Source organism: Kogia breviceps, chromosome 8 (assembly GCF_026419965.1).
Source record: "Kogia breviceps isolate mKogBre1 chromosome 8, mKogBre1 haplotype 1, whole genome shotgun sequence".
NCBI classification, from domain to species: Eukaryota; Metazoa; Chordata; class Mammalia; order Artiodactyla; family Physeteridae; genus Kogia; species Kogia breviceps.
Window position 1 is genome coordinate 96,591,695 of NC_081317.1, and position 18,089 is coordinate 96,609,783.

Consider the following 18,089-nt stretch of genomic DNA (forward strand, 5'->3'; position numbering starts at 1 on the left):
TTCCCATGCTCTTCAAGGCTCCAGGCTCATTCCAGCTCTGCTCCTGCCTCCTCAGTGGGTCAGCAATGGTGCTTTTTCATTGGGATAAGATGGCTGCACCAGCTCCACACATCACAGCCCAAGTAACAAGGAGAGTAGCAGTAAGATTAAACAGTCCCAGTAGATGTCTCCCTGACACAGGGCTTGGTCAGGGCTGTGCCACAACACACCCTGTCCAGTAACTGGCCAAGGGGCCCTCGCTGACCATGCCTGGCCTGGATATGATTCTTCCCCCAGGAGGGGCCATACTGCAGGCTTCTGATCTGGGGACATCCACAGTGTCTGTCACAATAGAAGATCTGTATTTTTTTCTCTATGGAAGTTTAGGATTATCAATTCTCCCTGGTGTTTTGGGCAGAAGTAGATAACTCTAAACCCCAGATTTTTTTTTTTGGCGGTACGCGGGCCTCTCACTGTTGTGGCCTCTCACGTTACGGAGCACAGGCTCCGGACGTGCAGGCTCAGCGGCCGTGGCTCACGGGCCCAGCCACTCCGCGGCATGTGGGATCCTCCCGGACCGGGGCACTAACCCGTGTCCCCTGCATCGGCAGGCGGACTCCCAACCACTGTGCCACCAGGGAAGCCCCCAGATTCTTTAATTCAGCTTCGGCTAGAACATTTGGCTAAAGCGGAAGCATTTAATTTAAAAAACCCAAGTGAATGCGAATCCGCTAACATTTAACATTTTTTTTCCTGTTCTTTCTTTCTATACCTCTGGTAATTCGATATTGTTCCTCCTAGAATGTTTCTCTAATTTTCTTATATTTTCCACTTTTTCCATCCTTCTTACCCTGATATCTCCTTAACTTTATCTTCCATGCCACCTACTGAACTTGTAAAATAAATTAATTTAGGCTGGGTTTTTTTGGTCTCTGATAATTCTTCTCAATTCACAAATGCAGAATTTTCTCTTCTATTTCTGATGATATCCAACCACAAGAATGTGTGTGTAAATAATTCTTTACCTGATTATGTTTGATTTGTTCATCTGTTTTGGCCCCTCCCACGATGTGATCCTCATTTGTCCACTGGTATTGAAGAGTCAGGTGCTGAGAAGCTGGCTGAGGGAGTTTGGGGCCTCCTAGGAGTGAGTCAGTTCTTTCACTCCACACGTCAGTGCTTGGAGGTTTTTTCTCCAAGGACCCTCAGAGCGGGTGGCCCTGTGCAGCTGAGAGCCTGCCTGCCAGAACTGTAGAACGTACTGGATAGACACGCCATCCAGTTACTCCTTGAAGGCAGGGTTTGTTGCCCCTAGCTGTCAGCTCCTTCAGGGTCTGTCTCAGTTGTAGTGAGCTCCTTACCTTGGGAGCGCAACTCGCCCAATGACTGATTGGTGTGAAGGCCTGCGGTCGGTGCCTGGAGTTGAACCTGAGCATCAGGCCAGTCCTGCTCACCACGCAGAGAACAGGGAGAGGCGGCACAGCCAGGCAGGGCGCTTCCAGGTCCTCCAAAGTCCTAGGTTTAACTATCTGCTGAAAGTGACCACTGTCCCCTTGGAGACTCGCTAAATGCTGAGTCCTCTTTTGCAAAACCTGTATATAGCAGTTGTAGCAGACGCTGTGGATGCCACATTCCCTCAGAGCTCATGTCTGCCCATCTGTGACACCTACAGCCAGCACCTGTGGCTGCAGGAGCTTGTGCAGAGTGGGCAAGAATGTGCTGAGCAGCCCTCAGCCAGAGGGGCAGGAGTAGGGCCACTAACCAGCCTTCTGACTCTCCAAGCAGTCAACTGAGAGTTCCCAGCAGGACTGAGCCCCTGATGTCCACAGCGTGACCTCTCACTGATATCCATCCCTGGAGAGATGTCAGTGCCTCCCGCTCCCCTGCAGGTGCTTCCCAGGATCACCTCCCAGATACACTGCTGTCACTTTAATCTTCATCGCAGGGTCCGCTCCTGAGGGAGCCCAAACTCAGCCACAGTCAGTAGACATTCAATCAGCACCAAGCTGGATGCCCTGCATGACCCGCTTAGTCAGAGCTGAGATTGAGGCTGGCTGTGGGTGCCATTCTGATTGGCCGTTGGTTGTGTGCATCCATTCTGATTGGCCATCGTTGGAATCAGGGCTCTGCCCTAAATGGGTCGGGTATCTGATTACCTAAGCCTTGTGGAATTGACCCACACCTCTGGGAAGCAGCGTGCCCCACCTCACTTCATAGAAGGGGAAACTGAGGCTCAAAACGTTGCCTGAGGTCATAGAGCTAAGAAACTGGGAGACCTTTATTGAAATTCTATCTTCCTGAAAAACTCCAGAGTTCTCTGTTCTTAATGTGGAAGAGTCTGCTCTGCCTGTCCACAAACAGATGAAAAGTGATTCGGAAACAGTAGCCCAGGAATATCAATAATGTTCCCAAGACTCTAAACACCTATTCTCTAACAAATAAATGCGTTTCTCTCATTTTGTGATTTATAAGTTATTTTTTGATACACCAAAAAAACCCCCAACTCCCCCCCAAAAAACCCCAAACACCACCATTTGAAGGGAAAAAAAATCCCAAATTTAAAAGTAGAAGGTAGTGAGTGGGACACAAAGGATGTTACAGTTCAGTGGAACAAAGGAAAGTCACGTTGATTAGAAATTAAGGGAGATTCGAGGGCCCTTTTGGAAATTAATGTTTTCCCAGGATTTTATCTTCCAGGGCTATTTTAAGCCCATTTTGGATTGCTGTGTGATAGAGAGAAAAGTATAGCAAATGGAGTGAATAGGAGTCAAGAACAGGTCTTGGTGACATCCTGGCTGTAGGACGAGAGGCAAGTTAGTTTTCCTGTCTCTTTTCTCATCTGTAAGTGGGGTTTGGGTGGGGTTTAAATGAGTTGCAGTTTCTTGGAGAGCCTTGAGATATAATGTGACATATGCTAATAATCTACACCCTTGGGTACTTTTAAGCTAAGTCTTGGGGAGAAGAATAAGTGGGATCCAATTGTGTCACCCTGACGTGTGGGTACAAATGAAGATCCGCATTCCATTTCTTCTTGGTGCACAATCTCTTCCCAAAATATTTGTTATAAAGCCCTTTCAAATTTTAAAGCTCATCAAAATAACCCATGCATCTATGAAACATAAACACACTTGGAATTTTGTTTCTATGAAATTATTTAAGAAATGGCTGTGTGACTATTTCTGAAACAACATAAAAGAGGAAATACAGTTGGTAAACTCTTTAGATGTTAAAGTGTATTTTTTCTTTCTTTTTAAACCAGACTCTGATTCTGAAAAATCAACTTTCAAATAGAAACATTCCTGAAATCAGAAAACTGTACATATTAGCTGCCGAAAACTGGGTTTAAACCCAATTTTACACCCTCTTGTTTGACTGCAGTCAGGGTGGAGTGAAGGAGACAGTTGGGTTTTGAATTCCTGAACACTGGAGATGGAAAGGGAGTGAAGCCCGTGGGACAAAGTGTGCAGGTAGCCACCAAGCCGCCCGCGGACCTCCTGGAACACAACTGCGTGTTCTTAATGGTAGATTACCTTGGGGTAATTTTCCATTCGTTTAATAAATATTCGCTGAAGAACCTATTTAGTGTCACTTATGCTTCTGAAGGAAGAAGTTAAATATTAATGAAATGCTCCAGGTTTAATTTATCTTTGGCATGAAAGCCATCATTACTAATGAAAGATAATAGGTGACATTCTAAAAGCTTATAAAAACGGGGTACTGAGACAACAAAGTTGAGAATTAATATAAAAGTTTATTTCTAAGTATTCAGAACTCATCTAATCTGCCATATCATCTTGAGGAACAAGGGCTGTCTGCAGTAGCAGTTTTGCAGAGGGGTGGATGCCAGCACCCCACAACCTAATTTAAAATAATCAAGTCCAGATGCCATTGCCAAAAAAGAGGTTTGCACCATTCACCACTGTGACCTAGATCATATTTCAAAAGTGTCAAATCAAAGCTGTCCCACCAAAGCCTGATTTTTTAATGAATTCCTTATGTATTTCATCTCTTGGATACAAAAAGCGGGGTATCTACTGGGGAGTAAAATTCAGATTTACAAAAACAAAACCTGTGAGTGTGATCCTTTATGAAACACACCCCTCACAGTTGATCCCCTCACTGTAGAATTATTTACTGCTTCATTAAGATGTTTTTATTTAAAAAGCCACATCTGAGAGACATCATAATATTCACAGAGAAAAGGAAATATGAGCTGAAAGAAATCTCATTGAAATCTCAACATTAACATCTTTAAAAAATGCTGACGTTCTGTCATGTTAATCTGGTGTTACTAATAGTAAAATTTCAAAAATTTTATCATTTCCGTATCTTAAATACTGGCCTTTTTCTTGAAGAAAGGTTCTAGCTAAGGGGGTGTTTTCGAGTCCTGACTTATTATGCTAAGTATGTCTGAATACTGAAGAGCAAGTTTTCTTCTTTTTGGAAAAGAGAAAAGAATAACAATCCTCGAGGTGATTATATATATACAGAGAGATGGATGGATGGATGGACAGACAGATGGATGGATGGATAGACAGACATAAGGACATAGTAGTGCCATCCGCTTTTGAACAATAGCAATCTCCTATCTTCAGGCCAGCAGTTCACTGTGGTCTTTTCTCAGAAAGATGAAGCCTAAAAGCCCTGAGAAGCACTTGTCCAAGAATTCAGGAAAACGGGGCTCTGTCTTACACATGCCTCTAGGACACTGAAATTAAAGTATGAAAACTCCATTTTTTTCATTCATTCAACCAATAATGATTACAGAGTGCCCACTCTGTACCAAGGCCCAGAAGTGGCTCTTGCAGCCATGCAATTTAAATGGTTCATTCCTCTTTCCATATGCAAAATCTTTAATAGCATTTCCCGTTCCAGAACAAGAAAGTGTAGGCTCATGTATCACTCCTCCACACCACCCCCCAAATAAAAACAGCTAAATAGCCTGGAAATAATCCAACAGACAAGAATAAAGGATTCTGAAAGCTGGAAAGAAGAGGTGGACTAGTTAGAGACCTCAGGACTTCAGGACTGATGATGTGGTGAATTCTTTTATCTCCTATATGCCTCATATGGGTGCCAGAGAGGCCTGAAACCTGGAATCACCAATGTGCATAGACAAGCAAACAAACAAACAAACAAACAAGAAAGGTATTGGCCAAGGAACCCAGAAAGGAGAAACCCAACAGAGCCAAAATGGTGGGGGGTGGGGTGGAATGCTAACTCCCACTTCACAAGGGGGCACATCAGAGGTTTCCATTTGCCTTCAATGTCACACTGGGCTGACCCAACCCCTTCTCCACCCCTTCTTCTGGGGACTGGTGGGTAGACTGATCCACCACGGGGCAGCATCAGCACTGTCACTGGAACTACAGCCCACAAAAATCAGCCAGAATCTAGACATTAAACTTAAAAAGGGCGAGTATCTAATAAAATAGATTTAAATAGCATTTAAAAGTCTCCTAATATAATAACCAAAATATGTAGGATACAATAAAAGTTCACTCATCTCCTAATATAATAACCAAAATGTGAAGGATACAATAAAATTTCACTCTTCATACCAAGAATCAGCAAAACCACACTTTTAATGAGGAAAAAAAAAATCCAATACTAAAACTTAAAAAATGCCAGTACTGAAATGACTATGATGCTGAATTTATTTGATAAGGATTTAAAAATCCTCATATTTAATAAGAATGCTTCAACAAACAATTACAAATTCTCTTGAAACAAATGAAAAAATAGGAAATCTCAGCAAAAAAATAGAAATTATCATACACAAGACAGCCATATGGAAATTATAGAACTGAAAAATATAATAACGAATATTAAAAAAAAACCTCACGTGATAAACTCAGTAGTAGAGTAAAGATGAGTGTATAGAATCCATGAACCTGAAGATAGATCAACTGAGTCTATACAATATGAACAAAACAAAAATATAGACTGAAAAAAAAATGAACAGAGCCTCAGGGATCGGTGAAACAGATATGTAACTAAATATTTAAAATATATAACATCCTATCATCAGGGTCCCAGAAAAGAATGAGAAAGAGAGTGGGGCTGAAAAAATACTCAAATAGTTCTTTCATTATATCAAAGAAATAATATTTAATTACTTCATAAATTTGGCAAGAGACATAAAACTTCAGAGTCAAGAAGCTAAGTGAAACCCAAATAGGATAAACCCAAAGAAGTCCAAACAAAGACACATCATGATTAAACTTCTGAAAAACTAAAGACAAAAAATAAATCTTAAAAACATCAGTGAGGAACGATGCATTAACTGTACAGGAAAACCAAACTAATGACAGCAGATTTCTCATCTGAAATGATCAAGCCAGAACTTAGCAGCACAACACCTTTCAAGTGATAAAAGAAAAGAACTGTCAACCTTGAATTCTATATCTGGCAAAATTATCCTTCAGAAATGAATGGAAAATAAGACTTCTCAGATGAAAGAAAATTAGGAGAATCTGTTGCTATCTGATCTACATCTAAAGATTGGTTAAAGCAAGCTCTCCAAACATTAAAAAAAAATGTTATGGATTGAATTGTGTCCCCCAAAATTCATGTGTTGAAACCCCAATCCTCAATGAGACTGTATTTGGAGATAAGATATTTAAAGATATAATTAAGGTTAAGTGAAGTCATAAGGGTAGGGCCCTAATTCGATAGGGCTAATGTCTTTATCGGAAGAAGAGACACAGGGGCACATGAACATAGAAAAGTCTATGTGAGGACACAGCACAAAGACAGCCATCTATGAGTCAAGGAGAGAGACTTCAGGAGAAACTAAACCTTACAACACCTTGATCTTGAACTTCCAGGCTCCAGAACTGTGAGAAATAAATTTCTGTTGTTTAAGCCACCCCACTCTGTGGTATTTGTTATGGCAGCCTGAGCAGACTAATACAGAAAATGACAGCAGACAAATGATGGGACCTTCAGAGAGGGAAAGAACCCTGGAATGAAGAAATACAGAGGTGAATCCAACAGACTATTCTTCACCTCTGAGTTTCTTTCATTATACTTTAAGTTTGAAGCTAAACTCATAGCACCATTTGATATCGTGCTCAGTGTATATAGTGGAAAACACTTAAGACAATTATATTTAACAAGTGGGTAGGGTAAAGGGATCTAAATGGAAATAGGGTTTTTATACTTCACTCAAAAGGGTAAAAACCCTGACACCATAGGTGGTGACAAATTACATAGGTAATTTACCTAAAGCAACCACCAATAAAGTTATACAAAGTGGTATATGAAAAAATATTACAAATAAAGAAGAATATTACAAATAAAGAAAGAAAAAACGTTCAAGTAACTCACAAGGAAGCAAGAAAAAAATAGAGGAATGAGAAACAAAGGGACAAATAGAAAACAAATACCAAATGGCAGAACTTAAGCTCTAACACATCAAGGATTAATTAAAATAAACCAATTAAAAGAGATCAATTATTCTTCAGTAAAGTTGGAAAAAAATTAAAAATAGGGCTTCCCTGGTGGCACAGTGGTTAAGAGTCTGCCTGCCAAAGCAGGGGACACGGGTTCAAGCCCTGGTCTGGGAGGGTCCCGCATGCCGCAGAGCAGCTGGGCCCCTGAGTCATGGCTGCTGGGCCTGCACGTATGGAGCCTGTGCTCCACAGCAGGAGAGGCCGCGATAGTGAAAGGCCTGCGCGCCATGATGAAGAGTGGCCCCCACTTGCTGCAGCTGGAGAAGGCCCTCGCACAGAAACGAAGACCCAACACAGCCATAAATAAATAAATAAAATATTTTTTTAAAAATTAAAAATATAGTGAATAAAACACATTTATCCATTATATACAGACTAAGAAAATGACTTCACAGATAGCATAGATAAGCAGGAAGTAAAAGGATAGAAAAAGATGTATCATGTAAATAGGAATTAGAAAATAGTACGAGTGACAATAATATCAAATAAAGTAAACTTCAGAGCAAGGAAAATTATTAGGAACAAAAGTGGGCATTGCATAATGATAAAGGATTAATCAACCCACCAGGATGTAGCAATCCTGAGTATGTGTGCAGCACCTAGCAGCGTTTCAAAATACATGAAGCAAAAACTGCTAGAGATTAAAAGAGAAATAGACAAATTCACAATTGTAGTTGGGTATTTCAGTACCCAACTTGCAGTATTTGGTAGCACTACCAAAGATAAAATCAGCAAGAATACAGATGAGTGAACAATACCATCAGCCTAGTAGATCTAACTGACATTTATAGAACACTCCACCCAACAATAGCAGAATACTCATTCTATTTAAGTGTTCATGGAACATTCACCATGATGACTATGTCCTAGGTCATATAACAAACCTTAATGAATTTAAAATAATCAAAATCATAGAGAGTATGCTTTCTGTCCATAATAAAATCAAATCAAGAAGTCAGAAGCTGAACAGGGGAGATCAGCTCAATGCTTTGTGATGACCTAGAGGGGTGGGATAGGAGGGTGGGAGGGAGGCTCAAGAGGGAGGGGATATGGGGATATATGTATACATATAGCCGATTCACTTTGTTGTACAGCAGAAACTAACACAACATTGTAAAGCAATTATACTCCCCTAAAGATATTTTTTTAAAAAGTCAGTAGATGAAAGACAACAGAAAACTTTCAAAATACTTGGAAATTAAACAATACACTTCTAAATAATCCATGGGTCAAAGAGGAAGTCTCAAAAGAAATTAAAAAATAAAAATTAAAAAATTGCATAAATGAAATAAAAAATAAAACATATCAAAGTTGGTGGGATTCATCTAAAGCTGGGCTGAGAGGGGAGATTTATAGCACTAAATCCTTACATGAGAAAAAAGAAAGTATATCAGTAGTCTAAATTCCTAACTCAAAAGACTGGAAATAGAAAAGAAAGGAGAAAACAACAATAAAAAGCAAACAGAAGGAACAAAACAGACAACAACAACAAAAAAGCAGAAGTCAATGAAAATAAAAACAAGAGAGAAAATTAATGAAACAAAAAACTCATTTGTCAAAAAAAATCAATAAAATTGGCAAACCTCTTGACAAAAAGAGAGATGACAGAAATCACCAATGTCACAAAGGATCCTGCAGCCATTAAAATAATAAGAAACAAATACTACAAGAAACTCAATGCTCATAAATTTGATAACGTAGAAGAAATGGACCAATTCCTTAAAAACCACAAACTACCAAAATTCAGCAGTATAAAATAGATACATGAATAGTTCTATAAATATTAAAGAAATAGAATTTGTAATAAAAGCTCCTGAAAAAGAAATCCCCAGGTTTCAGATGTTTTCAAATAGACAATTTCTCCAAACATTTAAAGAATTAATACCAATTTTTACAAATTGCTCCTCTTCCAGTAAAGAGAAGAGGAGGAAACACTTCCCAACTTATTTTATGGTTAATTACAAGATAAACATGCCCACTACCACTGCCACCATTTAATCTTTTTCTGGAGATCCTGGACAATGCTACAATGAAAGAAAAAGAAATAAGAGGTATAATGAACATCTAACTAGAAAAAAACAAAAGAATCAACAAATGATTCAGTAAGTTTTCAAAATCAACTTATAAAAATCAGTGCTGGAGTCATGCTGGTCATCGTGTGGTTCAGAGTGTGCTTGGAACTTTGAATTATAATGCCAAGACATTTTCTGAATATGTTTCTGCTCTCAACTGCTCATAACTTCTTAATTATCTACTGAATGCATAAAGGAATAAGCCAGAGATAAATTAAAGGGAAGCCCAGAGCCTCAAGCTTCTCCAACATTCATCAACGAAGCTCAAGCATGTCAACTGAATAAAAAATTTCATCTTACTTCCCTTCAAATGTCCAGCTGCAGTCTTGACCAGTGGTGTCTAATACAAATATGATGTGTATATCATATATATAATGAAGTGTTTTCAGTACCCACAAGAAATGAACATGGAAAAAGTGTCCTTTCTAAGGACCCTTTCTGCCTTCCTGAAGAAAAGACAGAGGCAGAAAGGATGATGACTGAGTGTTTGAGAAATTGTTCTTGGGATTCAGTGACCTTTGCTGATGTGGCTGTGGACTTCACCCAGGAAGAGTGGACTTTACTGGACTCTGTTCAGAGATGTGATGCTGGAGAACTACAAGAACCTGACCACAGCAGGGTATCAATCTTTGAAACCCACTCTGATCTCTTGGTTAGAACAAGAAGAAGATTTGAGGACAGTGGAGAGAAGAGGAGTCCTCCAAGACTCAGCAATTCAGCAGCATAATCCTGGGGGGGAAACATCTGTTGGAATTGAAGCAGTAACGTCGAATTGAAAAATGCAGTGAGGAACTTGGAAAGACGAGCTCATCTCTCCCATTGAGACAACAAGCAGGCTTGGTTCCTACTTCAAAGAAACTGAAATAAATCCCACAACCTCAGCATTCCTCTCTTGTGAGACAACCAAGCGCATGTGCAGACTTCATGTGGGCCTTCTGTGTCACCCCTGAGAGACTCAGGGACAAAGGGAACCAAGACAAACAGGCTAACTTTCCTTGGAAGAAGGGAATAATCGAGTCACAGTTCCAACAGTTTTGGTGATGGAGACGTGGCTTCCTGGAAGAGGCAGAACTGTAGTGGCCAGTCTGGGTGGAAAGACAGAAAAGCATCTGGAATCCAGTTATGAAAGCTCTTCCCCTAGACATCTGCCCGTGTCTGGGGCAAGAAGAGGCAACAGGATCCCTGCTGTCCTACTTCTTAATGATGCTCATCAGTAAGTATATCAGTAGTTATATCAGTTTGCTTTTCCTTAATTGCTCAATCTTATATACCTTACTTTTTTAATGTCACTTTACACACAGTGCACATTATGTGGAGTTTTAATATACCTAAGTTTTTGCTATCCAATCTTAAAATTCTTTTCTTTTACTTGAAGCATTTACTCTATAATATAATAAATTACTAATAAATTTGAAAAAAAAGTCAATGCTTTCCTACCCCAGCAAAACTGACCAGTAAATACTACAAAAGTAAAATACAAATTACAATAACTAAAAGTATAAAATATCTAGAAATTATCCAAGAATCCAAAAATCCCTCTATGGGAAAACTTAATTCTAATAAAGGAGATTGAGGATCTGAATAAATATTTATAAAGATGTCCCATTCTCTTAGATTGGACAATTTAATATTATAAGATGTTGATTCTTCCTAAATTAATCTATGTATGAAATGCAATATCAGACAATTCCACTTGGATATTTTTTGAGGAACTCAACTAAATTTATTTTAAAACATATATGAAGGAATAAAAATCTATGAATAGTGAAGTCAGTTTTTGAGAAAACAAAGGGTGAGTGTGCCCTGCCAAATATTAAGACATGTTGAAATATGATCATTTAATAAAGACAGTGAAATTGGCACGAGAACAGATGAACAGACGAAGGGAACATAATAACTTAAAGACTGATCCTTGTTTGTATGAGGCTTAATATAAGATAAACTATAAGAATAAATTAATGGAGAAACAACAGTTTGCTTAGTGAATGGTTTGGGAAAACAATCTCACCATGTGAAGAAGAATAAAAATGAAATTTGACCCTTACCTAATCCTGATACAGGGACACACTTTAGCTGGATTAAAGACCTAAATTTGAAAATAAAGATCTGAAATCAGTGGAGAGCTAAGAGTGTTGAAAAGTCCTTAAACTAAACTTCAAAAGCAAAAACTGTAAGGAAAAAAAGTTGAGGGGCTTCCCTGGTGGCGCAGTGGTTGAGAGTCTGCCTGCCGATGCAGGGGACACGGGTTCCTGCCCCAGTCCGGGAAGATCCCACATGCCGTGGAGCGGCTGGGCCCGTGAGCCAAGGTCGCTGAGCCTGCGCGTCTGGAGCCTGCGCTCCGCAACGCGAGAGGCCACAACAGTGAGAGACCCGCGTACCGAAAAAAAAAAAAAAAAAGTTGATACCTTTCATTACATCAAAATGCACACTTCTGCGCAATGAGACAGCTAAGATACAGAGGTCAGCTAGTAATGCAATTGCATGAAACTATAAGGGGTTATTACCTGGCATAAACCAAAAACTCCTAGAAGAATGAACAAGTGAAAGGTAGTAATTCAAATAGAGAAATGGGGAAAAGATATGTACAAAATATTTTCGAAATAGGAGATCCTAATTAAGGCTGATAAATGAGGAAACAGAGACATAATATTACTTAGATAAATGTTTGGTTCTCCAGAAGAAATAAAGAGAAAACGGTTTAAGTGGTTGCCTCGTGAGAGTGTGGCTGAAGGTGGGAAAATTTGGGGTAGAAATCCTTCAATATAATTTGATTTTTTTTTTTTTTTTTTTTTTTTTTTTTTTTTTTTTTGGTGGTACGCGGGCCCCTCACTGTTGTGGCTTCTCCCGCTGCGGAGCACAGGCTCCGGACGCGCATGCTCAGCGGCCATGGCACATGGGCCCAGCCGCTCCGCGGCGTGTGGGATCTTCCCGGACCGGGGCATGAAACCGTGTCCCCTGCATCTGCAGGCGGACTCTCAACCACTGTGCCACCAGGGAAGCCCAATATAGTTTGATTTTTTAATTTTAAAAGAGAAAGAACTAATGTCAAATAGCCTCATCCATATCTTTCAAAAAATTAAAGGAAATATCTGAGAGTCATCTAGTCAGTAGTAATTAAACTGAAAATGTTGCATAAGAATAAAAATTTTAAGATATAATTTCAAAAAGGATGGCAACATACTATTCACAAAATAGAAGGATTCAAATAGGTACAGATAAGTGACAAATAAAAAATAGATCTAATAAATCTTATATAGGACTTAAATATATATTTTATAAGACTTTTTAGCAGATTACAAGAACACAAAAATACATTGAACAGAAAAAATTATATTGAAAATGAAATAGATATGAAATACAAACGTGAGAGTACATAAAAATATAAACCAAGAAATCTTTTTTTTGTGGGGGGTGATAGGTAATAAAACAACAGTAATTTATTCTCTCACAGTTCTGGAGGCCAGAGTCCAAAATCAAGATGTTGGCAGGTCTGCACTCCCTCCAGAGGCTCTGGGGTAAGATGACCAGCTTGTGACGGCTGTTGGTAATCCTTGGCATTCCTTGGCTTGTAGCTACATCACTCTGATCTCTATCTCTGTCTTCACGTCTTCTCATCTCCCCTGTGTCTCTCTTCTGAAGATACTTATCATTGGACTTAGGTATGCCCTCGTCAATTCTCAATATTCCAGAATGATCTCTTCATCTCAAGAACCTAAAATTAGTTACATCTGCAAAGACCCTTTTTCTAAATAAGGTAGCATTCACAGATTCCTAGAATTAGGATGCAGAAGTTTTTTTTTTTTAATTAATGAATTTTTAAAATAGAAATTTAGTTGATTTACAATACTGTATTAGTTTCAGGTATACAGCACAGTGATTTGTAAACCAAATAAATCTTTTATGTTTAAAGTACGTTATAGTTTCCAAAGCATTTTCATTTTGAATATGAATTAACATTAACATTAGCTGAACATCACTCCAGACACCTTACTTTGGAGATGAGTATCAATATATCTCTCTTAGAAGGGTATCTAAGATTCTTAGGATCCTCAGATACATGTAACCAACCGAGAGGGAGAGCACATTGAAAATGTAATTTTGCATAAGAAGCAGTGTGATTTGGTGGATGGGCACATAGTCGCTGGAGCCCAACTACCTGGGTTCTATGTAGATTCTACCTCTTATTGGTTGTGTGATGATGGGCAAGTCACTCCACCTCTCTGTGCCTCAATCTCCTCAACCATAAAATGTGGATGTCAATAATCCCCACCTCACAGGGTTTCCTTGAGTATGAAAAAGTGCTTAGAACAGTATCTGGTACATTGTAAGCTTTCAGTTAAGGACCATCGTTTTCCTCGGTCTGATTTCCAACAGACAGAAGGCCAAGGAGGAGCAGAGAGAGGTAAGGACAAGGAGAGAAGGAGGAGTCATTGCTGGGTCTGGGCTCTGTACACTCTTTTGCAATTTTGTCACATGGTTTTTTTGGTTTTGTTTTGTTTTGTTTTTGCGGTACGCGGGCCTCTTGCCGTTGTGGCCTCTCCCATTGCGGAGCACAGGCTCCGGACACGCAGGCTCAGCGGCCATGGCTCACGGGCCTAGCTGCTCCGTGGCATGTGGGATCCCCCCGGACTGGGGCACGAACCCGTGTCCCCTGCATTGGCAGGCGGACTCTCAACCACTGCACCACCAGGGAAGCCCTGTCAGATGTTTTAAGCAGAGGTTCATCCATCATTTTTGGAGGTGTTTTACTCCCCCAGGTCCCAGGCAGCTCCCTAAGACTTCCCGGGACCCTGAGAACAGGATGTCTTTTGTCTCTTCTAGAGCCTTCTGTGGGTGGTTGGGGGATGGGTAGCAAACAGTCCAAGGAGAACATTTTCTTTCTTGTCTAGCTTTTACCTGTCTTTCCACCTCCTCGCCTTTTCATTTCATTAGACAGGGACTTTCACCTTAGCTCATTCTCTTAGTGCTCTGACACTGCATGGCACACATTTGGTTCTAGAATCACCGAGAGGTAGGCAGGACTTGTAAGACTGTGACCACATTACTGATGAGAAAGCCAACTGTCATAAAGTAAAGCTATTTGCTCAGGGTTGTACAAGGCTGTAAGGAAGAGCCAATGCCGTGAGTCTATAACAAGAGCTCACTGCTCTTGTCCTAGAATCTATTCACTCAATGTTTACTGGGTCGATGAGGGTCAGGTTGCACTGATGCAGGGGGCAGAGGGGACAAAGATTAATAAATATAGATGTTCTTTTTTAAAAAAAATTTTTCTTTGGCTTCACTGTGGAGCATGTGGGATCTTAGTTCCCCGACCAGGGATTGAACCTGTGCCCCCTGCATTGGGAGTGTGAAGTCTTAACCACTGGACTGCCAGGGAAGTCCCTCCCTGTGGATCTTCTAGCATGTTCAGAAGAGGTTTCCATCAACACAGCTGGTTGGAGCATTTGACCTCATCAGGTAGTTTGTGCCTGAGAGAATTAAGGTCTCCATCAACATGTTTGAAGGCTGTATGGTGCAGATACAACCATGCCGATTTTAAAATATGATAAGTTGATTCTAACATTCTTCTGGAAGAGAAAAAATGTGAGAATGTCAAAGAATATTTTGAACAAGAGAAAGATAGGAGACCTGTCCTACCAGATACAAAAACATATTAGAAATCAACAATAGTTGGAAAGTTCTGACATTAGCCAAGGCAAGATAAACGGCTCAACAAGTGGCTATGGATCCATACGAAGAAGTATTTGAAGGAGAAAGGATGGCCTTTTTATAATTCTGGAGTGGGGACACCTTTTTAGCAAGACAAAATTTCCAGGCCATCATGGAAGAGACTGGAGGACTTGATAGCATAAAAATTTGAAATAGTTGTAGAGAGAAAGATAACAAACTCAAGAAAAGAAATTTAAAAAACTTGTCGTATAGATACCTGATAAAACTATTTGTTGGTATCTATCCAAAGAAAGACTTTGCAAAGGATTCCAATTCTAAAATCCACACTGTAGAAATACCCACAGAGGCACATATAGTTACATGTTCCAGGATGTTCATTTCAGCATTGTTTGTCGTAGGAAAAAAATAAGAAACTTAAATGTCTGCAAAAAGGAAATTAGTCAAATAAATTGTAACACATCCAAACTACAGAATACTCTTCATAAAGTAAAAGGAATGAGGGCCTGGTATAGAAAAATTCCTAGGTTAAGTCAGGACAAGGAACAAGAACAAGGCTGTTCTTCTGCATTTAAAAAAATCTATTTTGCCCGGGTCCGGGAGGATCCCACATGCCACGGAGCGGCTGGGCCCGTGAGCCATGGTCGCTGAGCCTGTGCGTCCAGAGCCTGTGCTCCGCAGCCGGAGAGGCCACAGTGGTGAGGGGCCCGCGTACCGCAAAAAAAAAAAAAAAAAAAAGTCTATTTGAATATAGGTATATATGTAAATAGAAACTGGTCCTGGAGGATCTCCAATGAACTGTGAATAAGAGTTACCCCTGGGAAGGGGAGTGGAATGGGTGGAAATAGGATTTTCAAGTTTTATTCTTCATGCCTCCTCATTGTTCGGATGTTTAATTTGAACTTGTAATCACTGTGTAATTTAAAAAATGTAAACAACGAGGAAACAAGGCTCCTCATCCCCAGGGACGAAGAATAAGGACTTTGCACATCCATCTAAGCTGGGGAGTCAGACGAGCCAGGAGGCCACCCAGCCACTAAGGGACAGAAAACAGATGTGGAGGAACCGTGGGCCACGTGCACTCACCAATCCCCTGGTGCTCAGCTCCAAGCAGAGACTGTGGGTCGATTGCACAGGGCAAATGAGGGTTTTCTCTTCACTTGAACAAAAGAAATCAAGAATGTGGAAGAGGCAGATGTGACAACCATAAAATGATGTGAGGCCATGGAAATGGCAACTCAGCCCTGTTCTAACTCAACTCAGCTCAGCAGCAGCAGTGCTAGGATGCTCAGATAGACATCTCTGCTATCCCGGTAGGGGACTCAGGCCTGCCTGCATGGAGGCAGCCTGTTGGGAGGCCTGGCCTCCAGACCTCTACTAGTTCTGAGCTTGTGAGCTGAGAAAGGGCTAAGCTGCAAATACAAGTCTTTCTTACCTGCAAGGAGCTGGGAAACCCGACAACACACCAAACTTTCCCTGCCTCTTTCACTTTCAGTGGCATCAGAGCCTAAAGAAACACGCTGGGAATTTGAACAGAGGTCTACTTCTTCAGCTCCAGCCCCCAGGGTGGGTGGCGCACTCAGTTTCTCAGCTTTCTATCAGCCCCCATGTGGGAAATGGAGGGGTGGGCTTGGAATTAACTGCCAGGAGGTCTGGATTGTCAACAGAACATGCAGGAAGCTGGTTCTAAGCCGTGTATGTGAATTAAGGGGACAGAAATACTCCTTCAGTCTTCAGTATTTGCGGTAGCTTGCATAAAGCAGTTGCAGGAAAAATCACGGACCTGGATGTCAAGTAAGTCCTAAGCCCTCCTGGAGTGATTTCCTACTGGATCATGTAAGAGGTTAAGAGATCTGCACTCCTGTATCGAGTTCTTTTTGCCAATTTGTCTCATTCACATTATTATCATTAATAATAACACACATTTTGTACTTACTACACATCGTGTGTGATTTAAAGTATTTGCATGTATCGTCTCACCTAACTCTCACAACGGCTCTGTGGGCTGGGGCATGGTTACTCTCATTTCATGGATGGAGAAACTGAGGCACGGTCAGTTTAAGCCACTCTCCAGGTTCACACGGATGGCAGGTGGTGATGCTGGTCCTTGTCTAGATGACCTGACTCCAGGGCTTCCTCTGCACTCAGCAGCCTCCTCAGATGTCACGGGGTCTGTGGACTAAATGAGGGTGAGAGGACAAAGGGGCCCATGGTGACGAGCAGCATGGAGGGTGCCTCCAAGGAAGTTCTTGGAAGCCATTAAGCAGGGGAGGGATGGCATGGGGTTCAGGGGGACAGTCACTCTGAGGATAAGTACCAACAATCGGGGGAATGGAACCCAATATTTGAAGTTCTCTGGCTTGTGCATTTTCATCAAAATAGGATATTGGTTGGTGTGAGGCTGAACAAAGGTGCCTCCACACCCCCTGTGGGAAAGGTGTGTGTGTATGGGTAGTTCTTTCTCAGTGACAGAGTTCTGTCTGGAGCCAAGAAGAATTTTCCAACTTGGCCTGGGAAACACTATGACAGCAGGAGGATTTAAGATAATTCAAATATAGTCCCTCAGCCCAACTCTCTATTTCAAAGAAAGAACTTGTTCAGTGAGGAGTAGGGTCTTGTCCAAGGACTCATGGCTATGGAGTAAATGAGCTAGAACCAGACCCTGTTCTGTTTTCGAATTTGCCTTGGGGCCACCTCCTGCTCTGTTCTGGCACACTGTCCCCTGTGCCGAGGCCTGCCACCCCATGCACGTCACAGACTTCCAAATGTTCATCATGGACAACACAGATAAGAAAGTATTTGCTGTAATGACTGGAAGAAAGTCAGTTCATTAGTAGTTATGTTCATTATCAGAGATTCGTACTTGATTCAACGGTTTCTAGTATATTCAGAGTTGTGCGCCCATCACCACAGT